The sequence below is a fragment of the Bufo bufo genome, chromosome 5 (assembly GCF_905171765.1).
Source record: "Bufo bufo chromosome 5, aBufBuf1.1, whole genome shotgun sequence".
NCBI classification, from domain to species: domain Eukaryota; kingdom Metazoa; phylum Chordata; class Amphibia; order Anura; family Bufonidae; genus Bufo; species Bufo bufo.
The window spans coordinates 515,541,884-515,559,481 of record NC_053393.1 but is presented as its reverse complement, the minus strand read 5'-3'; positions in this window follow the sequence as shown (position 1 = coordinate 515,559,481).

Sequence of the window (17,598 nt, the reverse complement as noted above, 5' to 3'; positions counted from 1 at the left end):
ACTCAAGACTGGCTGATATGGCCCAGGCCTCACAGGTGCACCTAAATGTGGCCTGTAGATGGAAAACAGGCACATTTAAATTGGAGTTTATACACCTCCAGGAATCTTAATATATACAAACTGAAAAGACTAGCGTGGTATTAGCAGGAGGTGCTCAAACCCACATGCAGTCGTGCAGATATATAGGGGAGCAAATCCTGCACTTGTGGCCCGTTGCTAATGGCGATCCCCAGCAAAAATGCATACGGTGGAGGATGCCCGCAGCGAACCACAAGTACCACAATAGACATCCTACACAAGGTAGCAATTGTGTGGATGTCATAATCAATATAACAATATAACAAATTAATAGCAAAGACAGGTGCACTCTGCGGTCTTACTAAACACTCAAACTGATTTTAAAATGCTGACTGTCAGCTTTAATTTGAGGGTATTTACATCCAAATCAGGTGAACGGTGTAGGAATTACAACAGTTTGCATATGTGCCTCCAACTTGTTAAGGAACCAAAAGTAATGGGACAGAAAAATAATCAGTAGATATGCCCTCCTATTGTCCCCACACAGTAGATATGCCCCTTATTGCACCCACACAGTAGTTATGCCCCCTTAGTGCCCCCAAAGAGTAGATATGTATCCTTGTTGCCTCCACACAGTAGTATTCCCCCATATTGTTCCCACACAGTAGATATGCTTCCTCCAAGTGTAGCGCTTTCCCTGGAGACGTGCATCCTTCACCTACTTACTAGTAGTGCTGTTCACCTCGCTTTATTTTAATCTGTTCCCATACTAAGCTTCCATTACATAATCTAATGACAGCTCGGCTTTAGGGCAAAATTCTTATTTGAAAAAACAAACAACAAAAAAACAAACACTATAAAGGGGTCATGCAGTGGCATAGTATTGATGACCAATCCTTAAAGGGGTTGCTTTTTTCAGATCTCACAGAGTGACTGGACCTGCGGTGGTGAACATATTTACCTGTCCCTGCCGCTGAGTTCTGACTCGACACCGCTCTGAAGTTCTGCGGTCTCTTGGGATCAACATCCTGTGGACACCAGGCATGTTACCGCTGCAGTCAATGACTGGCCACATGGGTGACCTGTCACATAACTACTGTGGCCAATCATTGACTACAGTGGTTATGTGCCCGGCATCAACATCGTGAGCCGCAGGACCTGCAAAGCCAGCAGTGGAGCTGTGGATCCAGAACCCAGTGACTGTTCAACTTGTTTTCAGTGGTGTTTGAAAGAAGTTGGATAACCGCTTTTATTCCATACACATTTGTAGCTTTTTTAGTCAAAAGTGTTACAAATTTAACAAGCAATGTGGGATATTTGATAAATGGGGCAAAAAATACGCCAACAAAGACTCAAGCAAAACTGACTTCAAATATTTCCCTCATAATAAATAAATTGGGGTTGCAGCAATCCATTGACTTGGCTGTGTAATCAACCCCATTGTACCGTATGTATGGAACAGATGAACAGTCTCAGAAATTCTGCAACAAATCTGCCACATGTGAATTTATCTTCAGTACTCCAGGCATATTGCAATTGTATATAGTTAAATATTATATTGTTATGTATTTTTTATGTTTGCAGTAACTACCAGTTATGGATGTGGATGTCAATGGTTGGCAAGGAACATGGCTAACCACCCTGTTCCTCCCTTCTTAGTAGGAGTGGGCTGGTTCTGCTTCCTGCCAGGATTGAAGTTCCTGTCCAGAGAGAGTGAGGAGAGGAAGCACATATCAGAGCTCCTGCTCCTAAAGGGATTCTCCAGTTAGAACAATCAACATTTTGCCTCAAGTAAACTCTTGTGAAGACAGACAGCAGAGTGAACAGCTATATCAGCATTTAAAGACACTGCTGTAAGTGAGGGACTATAGCTAAGACACCCATCACCCAGAATACTACCATGCCAGTACAATACTAGTGCTAAAATGCAGGCAACCAACCTGCCTCCCCATTCCTTACTGGCGCCAGGGAATTGCATTTGGAAATTGCTGCAAAGTTCTACATTGCACTTTTATTAAAAAAAAAATGCTTTTATACATTCACTTCTGGCCTCATTCTTCAACACTACATTTCCACTGCACCAATCACCAGGGAGCAAGGACCTGACAGTATACACCGTGACACAACACTTCATCAGGGCCACTACCACTGTATATCCCTAATGATGTTCAGTTCAGTGGAACTCCCATAGATGCATAGATGCTGATTAGCCCATTAAATATTTTTCTCTCTTTTTAAATGTCTCCTCACCGTCTGATAGATACAGCAGGATGGCTGTATTACCTCTAGTCTCTGCTTATCACAATTGTGATGTTCTCTCCCTACAAATCAAACAGATCACCACTGATAGATCTAATTGCAGTTTTAGCACATGTTTTATTAAAAAGGGATTATAGAAAAAGTTTATCGCAGGCTTTTTGCTGCAAAGTGTTTGCCTAAGTTAATAAAAGATGAAAATCTCTTAGGATAAAATGGGGATATTTATTACTAGACCTACACAGCACTGCCGCCAGGGTAGAGTAGTCAAATATTTTACATTTCTTTTAAGAAAAGGACGTTACAGTGAAATAAAAATTATCTATTTAAGGGGGTTCTCCAGGATTTTTAGATTTATGGACAATCTTCAGGATAAGCCATTGATATCAGAAGGCTTGGGGTCTCTTTGCTCCATCATTTTAATGGGATTAGCGCTGCAGTAACCAAGTTCATCTACTACACAATGGATGGTACTGGAGCTACAGAAATAGGTACTGTCGGCAGGGCTGAGTGGTGCTGGAACCCCTGCCAGATATTGATGTAGGACATCAATATAACAATCCTGGAGATCTCTTTAAGGTTCAAGGTCCTGGTTCAGAAATTGAAGGTCTACATAACCTTGGCAGGCCAGCAGTGTACACCCGGGACACCAGCTTTCATGTGTTATGTCTACCTGTTCTGGCTACCTCCTTGAGTGTCTGGTTTTCCTACGGTCTGTTTTTTGCTCCTCCATCTTGTTTGCTGTTTGTGTTAGGGAACAGTGATGGAGCAGGGAGGAGGGGAGGAATATCAGTGCAGGCGTATACTGAGCCTGTCACTGACATGCAGTTCAGATGGCCATACCAATTGTGTATGATTGGTGTGGTGGCTAAAGGCAGAGGATTTAAAGAGGACCTGTTAGGGTACGTCCACATGGTCAGGTTTTTGCATTTAGTTTTGGAACCTAAAACCAGGAATGAATAAAAAAAAAAGGAGGAGTCGTATCTGCCCTGTATACTTTCTCTCCTTTTATAATCCACTCCTGATTTTGGCCTTCAGAACTGCATCAGAAAACCTGACCATGTGGCACTACCCTTAGGTCTCCTGACATGTCTATCTTAGTAAATAGTTGCATTCTGTTATGATCAATGGGAATATTCCTACTGTTTCATCTTCTCCTGTCTATTTGTTTGGAAAGTTATTAAGGAATTGTCTCACAGCCTATCCATTAGTGTGGGTCAGCCGACTTCTCTGCTTCGGCCAGGCTAATTTGGAAGACATGTTCTTGATTGGGTTAACTTCTCTTTAAATATTTTTGGCTTTTGCTTATAATAGAGTAAGCATTTGTATCCAGTAAATCCTTTTATATTTATGGTATCTAGTTTGTTGTCTAGTTGGTTCTTTTGAGTATTCTTGCCCAGTCCTTGTTCTCAGTCTTGTAGTTTGCATTTGGCTTTAGCTTATTTCTTTGTTTGTTTCCAGCCTGTCTTGTCCTGTAGTCCTGTAGTCCTCCTGCTGTTGCCTTACGGTCAGTATTTCCAGGATGAGGGTTTTTCATATCATTAAAGACAGTGAAGGTTAATGGTGTTTAGTTTGAGGGTCAGTATTCAAGGATAAATCTATGGAAAGATTCAGGGAAAACTAGAGTCATGGTCAGTTTTTGATTATTGTTCTTCTTGGTTATCTTCAACCATCTGCTTCATTACCTGACTGTCATCCTCATCTGTCTACTTCATTACATGACTGATATCTCCTCCATCCATTTGTGCTGTCACGCGTTTACCATTATCATTTGGTTTCCGTCATCTAACAGTGATTTTCTACTTTTGTGTATTTGTTACCTGCGAGGGTTGATACATGATTCTCGTGAGCAACAGGTTGTTATTCAATTCAGCCTTACTGTAAGTTCTGGGCGTATCTGAGTACCAGGAGCCACTCTTAACACCAAGGTGAAAGTCAGTTCTGCAGGCTTGTGAACAAGTGGTGTTTTGACATGTTTACTATTTGATAACAATTCTAAAGCAACTTTTCTTAGAACTAGGCATCTATAATTTCTCCTAGAAATTTTAAGAATCTCCTCAGGATTTTCTTTTTGTCTGTATAGTGTAGGCTAGGACATTATTTAAGATTACGATAGAGGTTCTTGGGGGGTGGATTGACCATAGACCTTACAGAGAAATTTCCTGGTGGGCCGATGGGTGGGTACATAGTGAGCATTCAGCGGTAATTAAAGCTATGAGAATCAGGTATTCATGTACCTGGGCGCACATACCCTCCTGAATTCATCTGCTGTGGCCCGCATATCACCTCCTAAGCCCCCTGCTCCATATCTTAATCAGGGACAACTGGAGCAGGAGGACAGGAAATGGCATCTATTGATGTCCACCACCGAGACAGAATATATATTGTGCTACACGGTGGTATATAGTTCTGATGGGATGGTATTTTGCACTATGGTATCGCTGACGCTGCCTACTTGTGTTGCTTCGCCTTTTGGCAGTTTGGACCTGCTTCCAACATAGAGCCATTTTTTTTTTCCAGGGCCACTTTAAGCTGAGAGTTCGCCCCTGCTCTTGTGCATGCCTTGTTTATACCTGTTATATTTGATGTACCATTTGTGGATTGTCTGCCATCTTGATTCCTTGTTCCCCCCACATTTGGTTCTCCTAATGAATCTTACATTCCCAGTTTTGCAGAGATAGTGAGACAGTGAGACTGCACCGTTCTGAGTCCTATCTAAGGGTACCAAGTAACAGATCAGCCACAAAGAAGTTCTGTCCCCTAATACTGCAGAGTCTCAAAGCTTCTTTAAGAATGAATTGACATCTGAGTGTTACCATTTGGGGGGTGACCCTACATTCTCTAACACTGTCCAATCAGTTCTGCTGACAATTTGTTTTTAGCAGGAATAAACTTAGGCAGGGTGCAGAATCTCCATAAAGACACCAGTTCAGTATGGAGACTTATTAGCAATACTCCATGGGAAGCAAATATGCAAAAGAGATATTCCCAAAGATATAGAAACATCTTCCTAGGGCCACCTATTGGAAGTGGCTCCCTATGAGTCAAGAGCCAACTTTCCAACAAGCCTTGGGATTTGATAAGGGAATATAGCCAGGCCAGGCCAGATCTCCATCCATCCACAGCTGTTTCAGGGTGTTGGCCCTCATCAGTATGGAGTAGTATTATGACTGGCTCCGTGCGATGCCTTGGAAGTGGCTTAGGCAGGGTGCTGAATCTCCTTAAATAGACCAGTCCTTTATGGAGACTAACTGGAAGTGCTCCATGGTATGGAGAATGATTGACAATGCTCAATGGGAAATGAAAAATGAATATGCAAAGAGGTATCCCCCAAGAAAGAGGACCATCTCACCAGTGCCACCTATTGGAAGTGGCTCCCTATGAGTTAAGATCTGACTTGGGAGATAACTCATAATTCCAGAATGCTACTCCATACTGATGAAGGGCAAGCAGTCTGAAACAGCTGTCTACAGATGGATATCTGGCCTGGTTATATTCGCTTGTCAAATTCCTAAGGCTTGTTGGAAAGTTATATCTTGGCCAGGGGTGCATCTAGCCTTTTTTCTCCATGAGGCAAAAACTGAAACGGCGCCCCCCCCCCCCATGCCAATTTCTTAACCGAACCCCTTTGCCACAATGAGGACGCTCATATTGCTCATGGCCCTTCAGCTGCCCCCCTCTTGCCCCTACCTGGTGCTGCTTGAGGCCTCACCTGGCCTCATTGATGGTGCACCCCTGATCTTGACTCATAGGGACCCTGATCTTGACTCATATAGACGCCTGGTAGATGGACCCGACACACGTTTGATCAAATATGTGCGCTAAGAGCTTCCATTAACTCCTTTATAGTCGGTATTGTACCACTTTTATTTAGAATGACCCCCATTTCTTAGCTCTATTGTTTGTATGTATAATGGTGTGCAGCCATTTTATTTTTTATAATCCTGCTTGCTTCATGGATATGCACCTGTGATTCTGAAGGTTCTAGTCTAAATTCTCTTGTGGTATATATTGAGGGTAGCGCCTCTTTTAGACTGAACAGGCCCATTTACCTGGGACTTCTGAGCAGAGTACGTATGTAGCTGGTCTCTACACTGCCCTGAATATTGTAGGCTTAAGTAAGTCCAAAGAGAGGCAGTATATTTAGTGTTAGGGTCCCATCTGCGGAAGCCACCTTGACGCCTGGTAGTCTGGTAGATGGGCCTGACACACGTTTGATCAAATATGTGCGCTAAGAGCTTCCATTAACTCATTTATAGTCGGTATTGTACCACTTTTATTTAGAATGACACCCATTTCTTAGCTCTATTGTTTGTATGTATAATGGTGTGCAGCCATTTTATTTTTTATAATCATTCTTGACTCATAGGGAGTCACTTCCAAAAGGTGGAGCCGGTGACATGGTTGTCTTTCTTAGGCTACTTTCACATCAGCATTGGGCTGTCCGGTTTTGAGATCCGGCAAAGGCTCTCAAAACAGCAGCACAATGCTTAAGTTTTGTCCCCATTGTCCTGGAACAGAGTCTGTTCCGGTTTGTTGTGTTTCCATGCCGGATAGGACTAATAAAAGGGGCAGCACTATGCAGAGTTCTACAAAGTGATATGCAGCGTACTCAAGTTGTGTGTAGAAATGTGTTCCTGGGTGTAGTAGTGCAATAGACACTAACCTGAGACGGCTGACTCTCTGCATAGGCAGGTGATGGTAGGAAAATGTTCGTGACGCCAGTGCCAATTAAACGGTGGCACGCCGTTTGCTGATAGCAGGAATAAATGAGGAACACCGTGATGTTAAAACAGAACTCCAACTTTAGTAGTTTTCATATAGAGACATTAACGGAAGCACAGTTCCTTTGCATACAGTTGATTTTTCAATACGGTCGATGCAGGCAATACAGATTAAGCAAGGTGACTTCAGAGGGTGAAACACACAGGACTTGCAGTACAGGAGCTTGCACTCTATTTCTGACTGATCCTGGGGCATAGAAAATCTTCTCCAAGGCCCAATACCTTAACTCTGGCTTATATCCTTGGTTTTAGCTTTATAAAGTACCTCCTCTGTTATCTTGAGTACCTCTTGCTTTCCTTGACATGCCTCTGTCTCTCCCTCAGCTTCCTCAGCCTCTAGAAACTTCAGCACACTCTAGAAACTTCTGACTCTTTCTTCCCTGACTGGGCCTTATATAAACTAGGGCTCCCTAGCTCCCTCTAGTGACTAGAAGCTGGAATGACACCCCTAGCAGGCCTGTACATGCAAGTGTCACAGTAACAGGGAAATACATAACATTACATTACATGACAATTTATAAAGATGACATATACCAACTTCCCCATAAATAAGGGGGGACGACAGCACACCAAGTGACACTTTTGTAGTGACGGGCATTACAGTCCCCGTACACTACATACCCCACTGCTTTAAGCTGAGTACGACCTCGTACTCCATCAGGGCTCGCCCAACTGGAATCTCTACCTGAAACGGAAAAAAGAGACATGCAGGCATACATACATGTAATTCATCTGCATTTACATTCATATCAGGTCCAATTGGCAAAGATGAAGGGTGGTGACAAGGGGCATCGTTCTCTTCTCCTCAGGATAGTGAATGGAACTGGGGCGCTGACCTGGCACAGCGTAACATTATAACCAGGATAGTCCATGACAATGAATAAGTCCATAATAGAACAGCAAAATAGATAAAACAGTATAAAAACGGAACTACCCAGGAGTCTCCTGTGGGTGTATCACAGGCAAGGGCTCACGTGGAGGAGTCCATTCTTGCACACAAATGTCAAGTAAGGTATTGCCAGTAGCAACTGTTTGGGAGGAGACACCACCAGAATAGTCAAAGTCTCCTAAACGGACTGGCGGGCGTCCCCTGGTCATCCGGGTAGACCTTCTCAAAACAGGGGTCTCCAAAAGGTGGAGCCGGTGACATGGTTGTCTTTCTTAGGCTACTTTCACATCAGCATTGGGCTGTCCGGTTTTGAGATCCGGCAAAGGCTCTCAAAACAGCAGCACAATGCTTAAGTTTTGTCCCCATTGTCCTGGAACAGAGGTAGAAGAGAGAGGAGCAACAGGAGGGTCTCCATCAGGGAGATCTTGGTCAGGAACAACTAGATCCACTAGAGGGGGAACTGGATCCGGGGCATCTTGAACCAGCTCTTCCGGAGGTGAAGCTACAGTAGGTGCCGGAGCAGGCACCAGCAAGTTCAACCAAGGTGTCAGAAGCCAATGCATGGGATCAGCGTCATACCTTAGATTACTGACAGCCTGCATAGGATCCTCGGGCTGTATTGCTGACTCTGACACAGGATATTCAGATCCAGAACTCTCGGCACTAGGTTCTGGTGTCAGGCAGAGCTTTAACCGGTTTCGGTGTACAATTTGGGATCCCTTGTCTTCCCGGGTGATCTCATAAGTGTGAGTTCCAACATTTGGGATTGCCGTGACAACATAGGGACTTCGCTCCCATTTACTGTACAATTTACTGGTACGGCGGTTATTCTTTAACCATACCACAGCCCCTATTGTCAAGGGTTCTGCATGGGCTGCTTGATCATAGTCTCTCTGCTGTCGGTCCCTAGCATAGTCCATACGCTCCTGAACAATGGCTTTGGCTGTATTCAATCGCCTTTGATGTTCAGCAACCCAGTCGGTGTTAGGTAGTGGGTTAATGCAATCAGGTACGTGTATGTCCAATGAATGATCAGCAGGCAATGTCCCTTGGCGCCCAAACATCAAGTAAAAAGGGGTATACCCGGTGGAACAATGTATGGTATGATTGTATGTGAACATGAGCTGTGGCAACAGACTGGGCCAATCTCCTCTGTTCTCAGGAGGCACGGCCCTCAGCATCTCTATCAAGGTCTGATTCATTTTTTCACATAATCCGTTACCTTGAGGATGGTAGGCCGTTGTCCGGATCTTCTTACAGTTGTGTAAGCAGCACAGTTCATGGAACAGATGGGACTCAAAAGCAGGTCCTTGATCGGTGAGGATCTTTTCTGGACATCCATAGGGCAGGAGGAAGTGCTTCCAGAACATTTCGGCTGTAGTCTTGGCTGTCTGGTCTCTCACAGGCACTGCTACAACAAACTTAGTGAAATGGTCAATAACAGTCATGGCATAAGCATACCCTGAGCGACTAGGCTCCAGTTTCACATGGTCGATGGCGACAAGTTCAAGAGGACGGGTACTTACAATGGGTCTCAGTGGTGCCCTCTGATCATGGTGCTCACTCCGTTTTAAGGCACAGGCTACACACTCTCGACACCACTTCTCCATGTCTTCTCTCATGCCCACCCAGTAAAACCGCTGGCGGATAGTAGCCTCAGTCTTTTGGACCCCAAAGTGACCGGATTGATTGTGGTACATCTCCAACACCATACCTGCATCTCGTCGGGGTATGAGAATCTGGTGCACTCTCTCGTTGGACACTGGGTCTAGGCTTCTCCGTAGCAATAGGCCCTTTTGTATGAAGAGTTGATGGCGCTGTCTCCACAGTTTGATGAGCTCAGGATCTGCACTCTTACGCCGAATCCTCTCAGGGGCTCTGCCACTAGTAATGAAGTCCAACAACTCACCCAGCACTCTACTTTCAGACTGTAGTTTCACCCACCTTTCTTCTTTAGGATCAGGCCTACTGGAGGGTGAAGGAACTGCAGCTCTGTTATTGGTAGCTCGAGCCTGATCCTGTTGAGCAAATTTGTTATAGAAAGCCGGCATCTCTACATCTTCCCAAGCATCTCGCACATCATCAGGAGCTGTCTCTGTGGGAAGCCTGGATAAAGCATCAGCATTATCATTAGTACGTCCAGCACGATACTTTACAGAGAAATTATAGTTGGCAAGGCGAGAGGCCCATCTCTGCTCCAAGGCCCCTAATTTAGCTGTATTTAGATGTGCCAGAGGGTTATTGTCAGTGAATGCAATGAACGGGGTGGCGGCTAGATAATCCTTGAATTTTTCCGTCACCGCCCACACTAATGCCAGGAACTCTAGTTTGAAGGAACTATAATTCTGGTCATTTTTCTCAGCTCCTTTCAGGGAGCGGCTTGCATATGCTATCACTCTCTCTTTTCCCTCTTGGATTTGGGCTAACACAGCTCCCTGGCCTCGCTTGCTAGCATCGGTATAAAGATGGAAAGGCTTGCTATAATCTGGATAACCTAACACAGGAGGCTCGGTCAGTTTCTTTTTTTAGCAATTGGAACGCTATCTCTCTTTCCTCATTCCACTCAATGGGCACAGGAGTTCTAGGACTTTTCTTGGGTTGCCCCCTCAAGAGTTCCTGGATAGGATCAGCTATTTGAGCAAAATGGGGGATAAAACGTCTATAGTAGCCTGCAAAACCAAGGAAACTCCTCACCTCTTTGATGGTAGTAGGAACCGGCCAATTACGGACAGCTGCTAATTTATCAGGGTCAGGTTGCACTCCCTCTCCGCTTACTACATGCCCCAGGTATCTTACTGCAGGTTTGAGCAGGTGACACTTGGATGGCTTTACCTTCAAGCCATATTTGATAAGGATTTCAAATACTTCTGCCAAATGTTTCAGATGGTCTTCATATGTTTTTGAGTACACAATGACGTCATCTAGATACAGCAGCACTGTTTCGAAGTTTTTGTGACCCAAACACCGCTCCATTAGTCTCTGGAAAGTTCCTGGGGCATTACATAGCCCGAACGGCATACAATTGAATTCAAACAGGCCCATGGGAGTAGTGAAAGCAGTCTTTTCCCTATCCTCGGGGGCCATGGGTACTTGCCAGTAGCCGCTGGTCAAGTCCAATGTGGAGAAATAGGCAGAAGAGCCCAGAGCAGTTAGTGACTCCTCAATGCGGGGCAGTGGGTATGCATCTTTGTGGGTTATTTGATTAATTTTCCTATAATCCACACAGAAACGGATACTACCGTCCTTCTTCTTTACAAGAACCAGGGGTGCAGCCCACGGACTACGGCTGTCCCGGATTACATTAGAGTCTTTCATCTCTTGGATCATTTCCTTTACAGTCTGATATGAAGTAGGTGGTAAGGGTCTGTATCTCTCCTTGATAGGAGGATGAGAGCCAGTAGGTATGGTGTGTTGTATGGCACTAACCTCTCCATAGTCAGTAGCATGCTTACTGAAGGCCTGGTGGTGCTCCTTGACAAGCTGTAGAATCCCTTCTTGTTGATGTTGGGGGGTAGTCTCATCCCCTACATGGAGCTCTTCCCACCAGGGCACTTGTGGCTGGGTCACCGGCGAACATCCGCTGACTGCAGCTGGCGGCTTTTCTGTCACTGGAAGACGAATGACGTCTTGGAAGGACACCTGGGACAGCTGGGCAACACGGCAATGCTTAGTAAGCGCAACAGGATGATCACTCAGGTTAATCAGACGGACAGGTACTTTACCTTGGGAGACGGTCACCAGGCACTTGGCAGCTCTCACATAAGGGTAATCTTCCATCTGGATTGGTTCTACCAGGGCTGGATAATCTCGGCCTTGGACTCCCAGGACAGCACGACACCATAAAAGAGTTTGAGAATTAGGAGGCAAAGTCACAGGCTTAATATCACTAATCCTGGCAGTACAAATTTCTCCTTTTCCATTAGCAAACCTCTGTTGGGCACTTAACACAGTAATAGTCTTTTGAATCACCCTCCTGGATGCAGAGGAAGCAGTGGGCAAAGTCTGATGTAATACAGCAAGTATTTCTGAATAACAGTTTTTGAAGACATTGGTGCCTAGAATGACAGGATGTCCTCCTCTGTCACCGGCCTGTACTACGATCACCCCCTGTTGAGGCAGGGTTACTTCTCCCACCTGCAGGGTGGGTTCCCAGTATCCATGGATCTTTACTGGTTTGCCATTGCTGGCGATAATCTCCACCCAGGATTCAGGCGGCTGGGTCAACTGGTTGGTGTCCCAGAACTTTTCAAATGCAGGCAGCTGAATAGTAGTGACTTGAGACCCAGTATCTAATAGGGCTTCAAAGGGGACCCCGTTGATCTCTATATTGATTTTAGGATGGGATCCTACATAACGTGGCATCCAATTTGGATCCTCTGGACCTAGTGTTCTACCTCCCGAGGGGTGGTCCTCAGCCTCAGGGGTTGCCCGTTTAACTGCCAGCACGTGGATTCTGTGTGTCCCAGCTTTTTGCAGTATGTACACACGGGCCGCTTGCGATCTCTATTACGCCTCCCAGGATCCCTGGGGTGAGTCTCTTGGTAAGGAGGTGGGAACGGCCTAGGAGGTGACAGGAATTCTTCATCTAGCATTATGGGTTTTTCCCATTCCTCTATTTTTCTGCACACTCTCTCTAGACTTTTAGTGAGGTGATTTACTTGCTCTGTCAGCATGGCAATAGTATCGGTAGCTGACACTTGAACAGCTTGGCCGGCTTCAGCTCGGTTAGTGATAAGTGGTTTTGGCCTGCAGGCTGATGACTCAGGTGGGGTGCTCAACTCAGGAGATACTGCGGACCCCAGAATTTTTATGGCCAGTTCTTTAAAGTCCAGAAAGGTACTGTTAGGGTGCTGGGCGGACAGCATCTTTAATTGGGTCCTTATTTGTTCACTAGACACCCCGTTGATAAATTGTTCCCTCAGGGTCTGGTCCTGGTTATCAGCCTCTTTGGGATCTATCTGGATTACAGCCCCTAAAGCCTACTGAAGTGATAGGGCATAGTCACGGAGGGACTCACCGGACTTCTGTTTCTTGCCAAAGAAATGCATCTTTATCTCTGAGGCAGTCCTAGTTTCAAAAGTGGCCCTGAGGCGGGTGAATATCTGTTCTAGAGTACTCCGCTCAGTAGCAGGCCATGATAACACTTCCCTGCGGGCAGCTCCCTCCAGCTGCGCTAGCAGGATTTCCATTTGCTGGTCGGCATTTATGGGGTACAGTTTGAATAATGCCAGCAACTTTTCTTTAAAGTCCCTTAGGGTATGGGTCTCTCCTCTGTAGCGGGGGAACCATGGGGCCCCGAAATAGTAAGGCATGGTAAAGGGCATCATGCTGGGGGCTGTAGGATGATTAGGAGCCGCAAGCTCTCCCGGGGCCGGCTGCTCAGGCACTCCCGGTTCTGACATGGTAGTCTATTGAGATATGGCCGCTGGCGACTAAAGGGGCCGGAACAATCCCCTTCCCTCCGGTTACAAGTTCTTACCGGTATCGCCGGGTTTGCGCAGTCCAAGTCTCGAGAGATTCCGGACGTCCAGAGTACGCGGTGACGTAGAAGAAGCAGGGCCGCGGCGGTGCGATGATGACGAGGGGCGGGATTCTCTGTGTCTTTGCAGGGATCCGCCCACGAAGGTCCTCAGCAGCGCGGGAAACTTTACTCCAGGCGGCCGGTGGCCATCTTTAGCAAAACGCTGTCCATTCACTGACAGCAAGCAGGATTGTAAAAAGTCCACAAAACCACACTCCAATGTGGCGATTTTCTTCCTCTTGGTAGCGCAACACTGCTCAGTGCTTTTTAGAGGTTTTAGGAACACTTTTGGTATGATTTTCAGTTCACAAAGTCCACTTTAAATAAACAGGCAATTTGTCACTTTGGTCACAGGGCAACTGTATAAGGCACAAAGTTCACGCTTCTTGCACTAGAAAGCGTGCGTATCCTGTTCGTGACGCCAAAAGAGAGGTGCAGCGTACTCAAGTTGTGTTTAGAAATGTGTTCCTGGGTGTAGTAGTGCAATAGACACTAACCTGAGACGGCTGACTCTCTGCATAGGCAGGTGATGGTAGGAAAATGTTCGTGACGCCAGTGCCAATTAAACGGTCGCACGCCGTTTGCTGATAGCAGGAATAAATGAGGAACACCGTGATGTTAAAACAGAACTCCAACTTTAGTAGTCTTCATATAGAGACATTAACGGAAGCACAGTTCCTTTGCATACAGTTGATTTTTCAATACGGTCGATGCAGGCAATACAGATTAAGCAAGGTGACTTCAGAGGGTGAAACACACAGGACTTGCAGTACAGGAGCTTGCACTCTATTTCTGACTGATCCTGGGGCATAGAAAATCTTCTCCAAGGCCCAATACCTTAACTCTGGCTTATATCCTTGGTTTTAGCTTTATAAAGTACCTCCTCTGTTATCTTGAGTACCTCTTGCTTTCCTTGACATGCCTCTGTCTCTCCCTCAGCTTCCTCAGCCTCTAGAAACTTCAGCACACTCTAGAAACTTCTGACTCTTTCTTCCCTGACTGGGCCTTATATAAACTAGGGCTCCCTAGCTCCCTCTAGTGACTAGAAGCTGGAATGACACCCCTAGCAGGCCTGTACATGCAAGTGTCACAGTAACAGGGAAATACATAACATTACATTACATGACAATTTATAAAGATGACATATACCAACTTCCCCATAAATAAGGGGGGACGACAGCACACCAAGTGACACTTTTGTAGTGACGGGCATTACAGTCCCCGTACACTACAGATACTCCATGGGGAATGCAAGTATTTACTAAAACAGATTTTTTAGGAGAGCTGACAAGTTCTCTTTCAGGGTATGTCCACTTGGAACATAATTTCTGTGGGAAAAAAAAATCCACAATGAATAAGAGCTACGTGTGTATTTGTTTTGATTTCACTCCATGCATTTTAACCACCTCCGGACCGCCTAACGCAGGATCGCGTTCCGGAGGTGGCAGCGCTGCGCACAGTCACGCATATACGCGTCATCTCGCGATGGCCGAGATTTCCTGTGAACGCGCGCACACAGGCGCGCGCGCTCACAGGAACGGACGGTAAGAGAGTTGATCTCCAGCCTGCCAGCGGCGATCGTTCGCTGGCAGGCTGGAGATGTGTTTTTTTTAACCCCTAACAGGTATATTAGACGCTGTTTTGATAACAGCGTCTAATATACCTGCTACCTGGTCCTCTGGTGGTCCCCTTTGTTTGGATCGACCACCAGAGGACACAGGTAGCTCAGTAAAGTAGCACCAAGCACCACTACACTACACTACACCCCCCCCGTCACTTATTAACCCCTTATTAGCCCCTGATCACCCCTGATCACCCCATATAGACTCCCTGATCACCCCCCTGTCATTGATTACCCCCCTGTCATTGATCACCCCCCTGTAAAGCTCCATTCAGATGTCCGCATGATTTTTACGGATCCACTGATAGATGGATCGGATCCGCAAAACGCATCCGGACGTCTGAATGAAGCCTTACAGGGGCGTGATCAATGACTGTGGTTATCACCCCATATAGACTCCCTGATCACCCCCCTGTCATTGATTACCCCCCTGTCATTGATTACCCCCCTGTAAAGCTCCATTCAGACGTCCGCATGATTTTTACGGATCCACTGATAGATGGATCGGATCCGCAAAACGCATCCGGACGTCTGAATGAAGCCTTACAGGGGCATGATCAATGACTGTGGTGATCACCCCATATAGACTCCCTGATCACCCCCCTGTAAAGCTCCATTCAGATGTCCGCATGATTTTTACGGATGCACTGATAGATGGATCCGATCCGCAAAACGCATCCGGACGTCTGAATGAAGCCTTACAGGGGCATGATCAATGACTGTGGTGATCACCCCATATAGACTCCCTGATCACCCCCCTGTCATTGATTACCCCCCTGTCATTGATCACCCCCCTGTAAAGCTCCATTCAGACGTCCGCATGATTTTTATGGATCCACTGATAGATGGATCGGATCCGCAAAACGCATCCGGACGTCTGAATGAAGCCTTACAGGGGCGTGATCAATGACTGTGGTGATCACCCCATATAGACTCCCTGATCACCCCCCTGTCATTGATTACCCCCCTGTAAAGCTCCATTCAGATGTCCGCATGATTTTTACGGATGCACTGATAGATGGATCGGATCCGCAAAACGCATCCGGACGTCTGAATGAAGCCTTACAGGGGCGTGATCAATGACTGTGGTGATCACCCCATATAGACTCCCTGATCACCCCCCTGTCATTGATTACCCCCCTGTCATGGATTACCCCCCTGTAAAGCTCCATTCAGACGTCCGCATGATTTTTACGGATCCACTGATAGATGGATCGGATCCGCAAAACGCATACGGACGTCTGAATGAAGCCTTACACGGGCGTGATCAATGACTGTGGTTATCACCCCATATAGACTCCCTGATCACCCCCCTGTCATTGATCACCCCCCTGTCATTGATCACCCCCCTGTCATTGATCACCCCTCTGTAAGGCTCCATTCAGACATTTTTTTGGCCCAAGTTAGCGGAATTTTTTTTTTTTTTCTTACAAAGTCTCATATTCCACTAACTTGTGTCAAAAAATAAAATCTCACATGAACTCACCATACCCCTCACGGAAACCAAATGCGTAAAATTTTTTAGACATTTATATTCCAGACTTCTTCTCACGCTTTAGGGCCCCTAGAATGCCAGGGCAGTATAAATACCCCACATGTGACCCCATTTCGGAAAGAAGACACCCCCAGGTATTCCGTGAGGGGCATATTGAGTCCATGAAAGATTGAAATTTTTGTCCCAAGTTAGCGGAACGGGAGACTTTGTGAGAAAAAAATTAAAAATATCAATTTCCGCTAACTTGTGCCAAAAAAAAAAAATTTCTATGAACTCGCCATGCCCCTCATTGAATACCTTGGGGTGTCTTCTTTCCAAAATGGGGTCACATGTGGGGTATTTATTCTGCCCTGGCATTCTAGGGGCCCCAAAGCGTGAGAAGAAGTCTGGTATCCAAATGTCTAAAAATGCCCTCCTAAAAGGAATTTGGGCCCCTTTGCGCATCTAGGCTGCAAAAAAGTGTCACACATCTGGTATCGCCGTACTCAGGAGAAGTTGGGGAATGTGTTTTGGGGTGTCATTTTACATATACCCATGCTGGGTGAGAGAAATATCTTGGTCAAATGCCAACTTTGTATAAAGAAATGGGAAAAGTTGTCTTTTGCCAAGATATTTCTCTCACCCAGCAAGGGTATATGTAAAATGACACCCCAAAACACATTCCCCAACTTCTCCTGAATACGGCGATACCACATGTGTGACACTTTTTTGAAGCCTAGGTGGGCAAAGGGGCCCACATTCCAAAGAGCACCTTTAGGATTTCTCAGGTCATTTACCTACTTACCACACATTAGGGCCCCTGGAAAATGCCAGGGCAGTATAACTACCCCACAAGTGACCCCATTTTGGAAAGAAGACACCCCAAGGTATTCCGTGAGAGGCATGGCGAGTTCCTAGAATTTTTTATTTTTTGTCACAAGTTAGTGGAAAATGCTGATTTTTTTTTTTTATTTTTTTTCATACAAAGTCTCATATTCCACTAACTTGTGACAAAAAATAAAAACTTCCATGAAC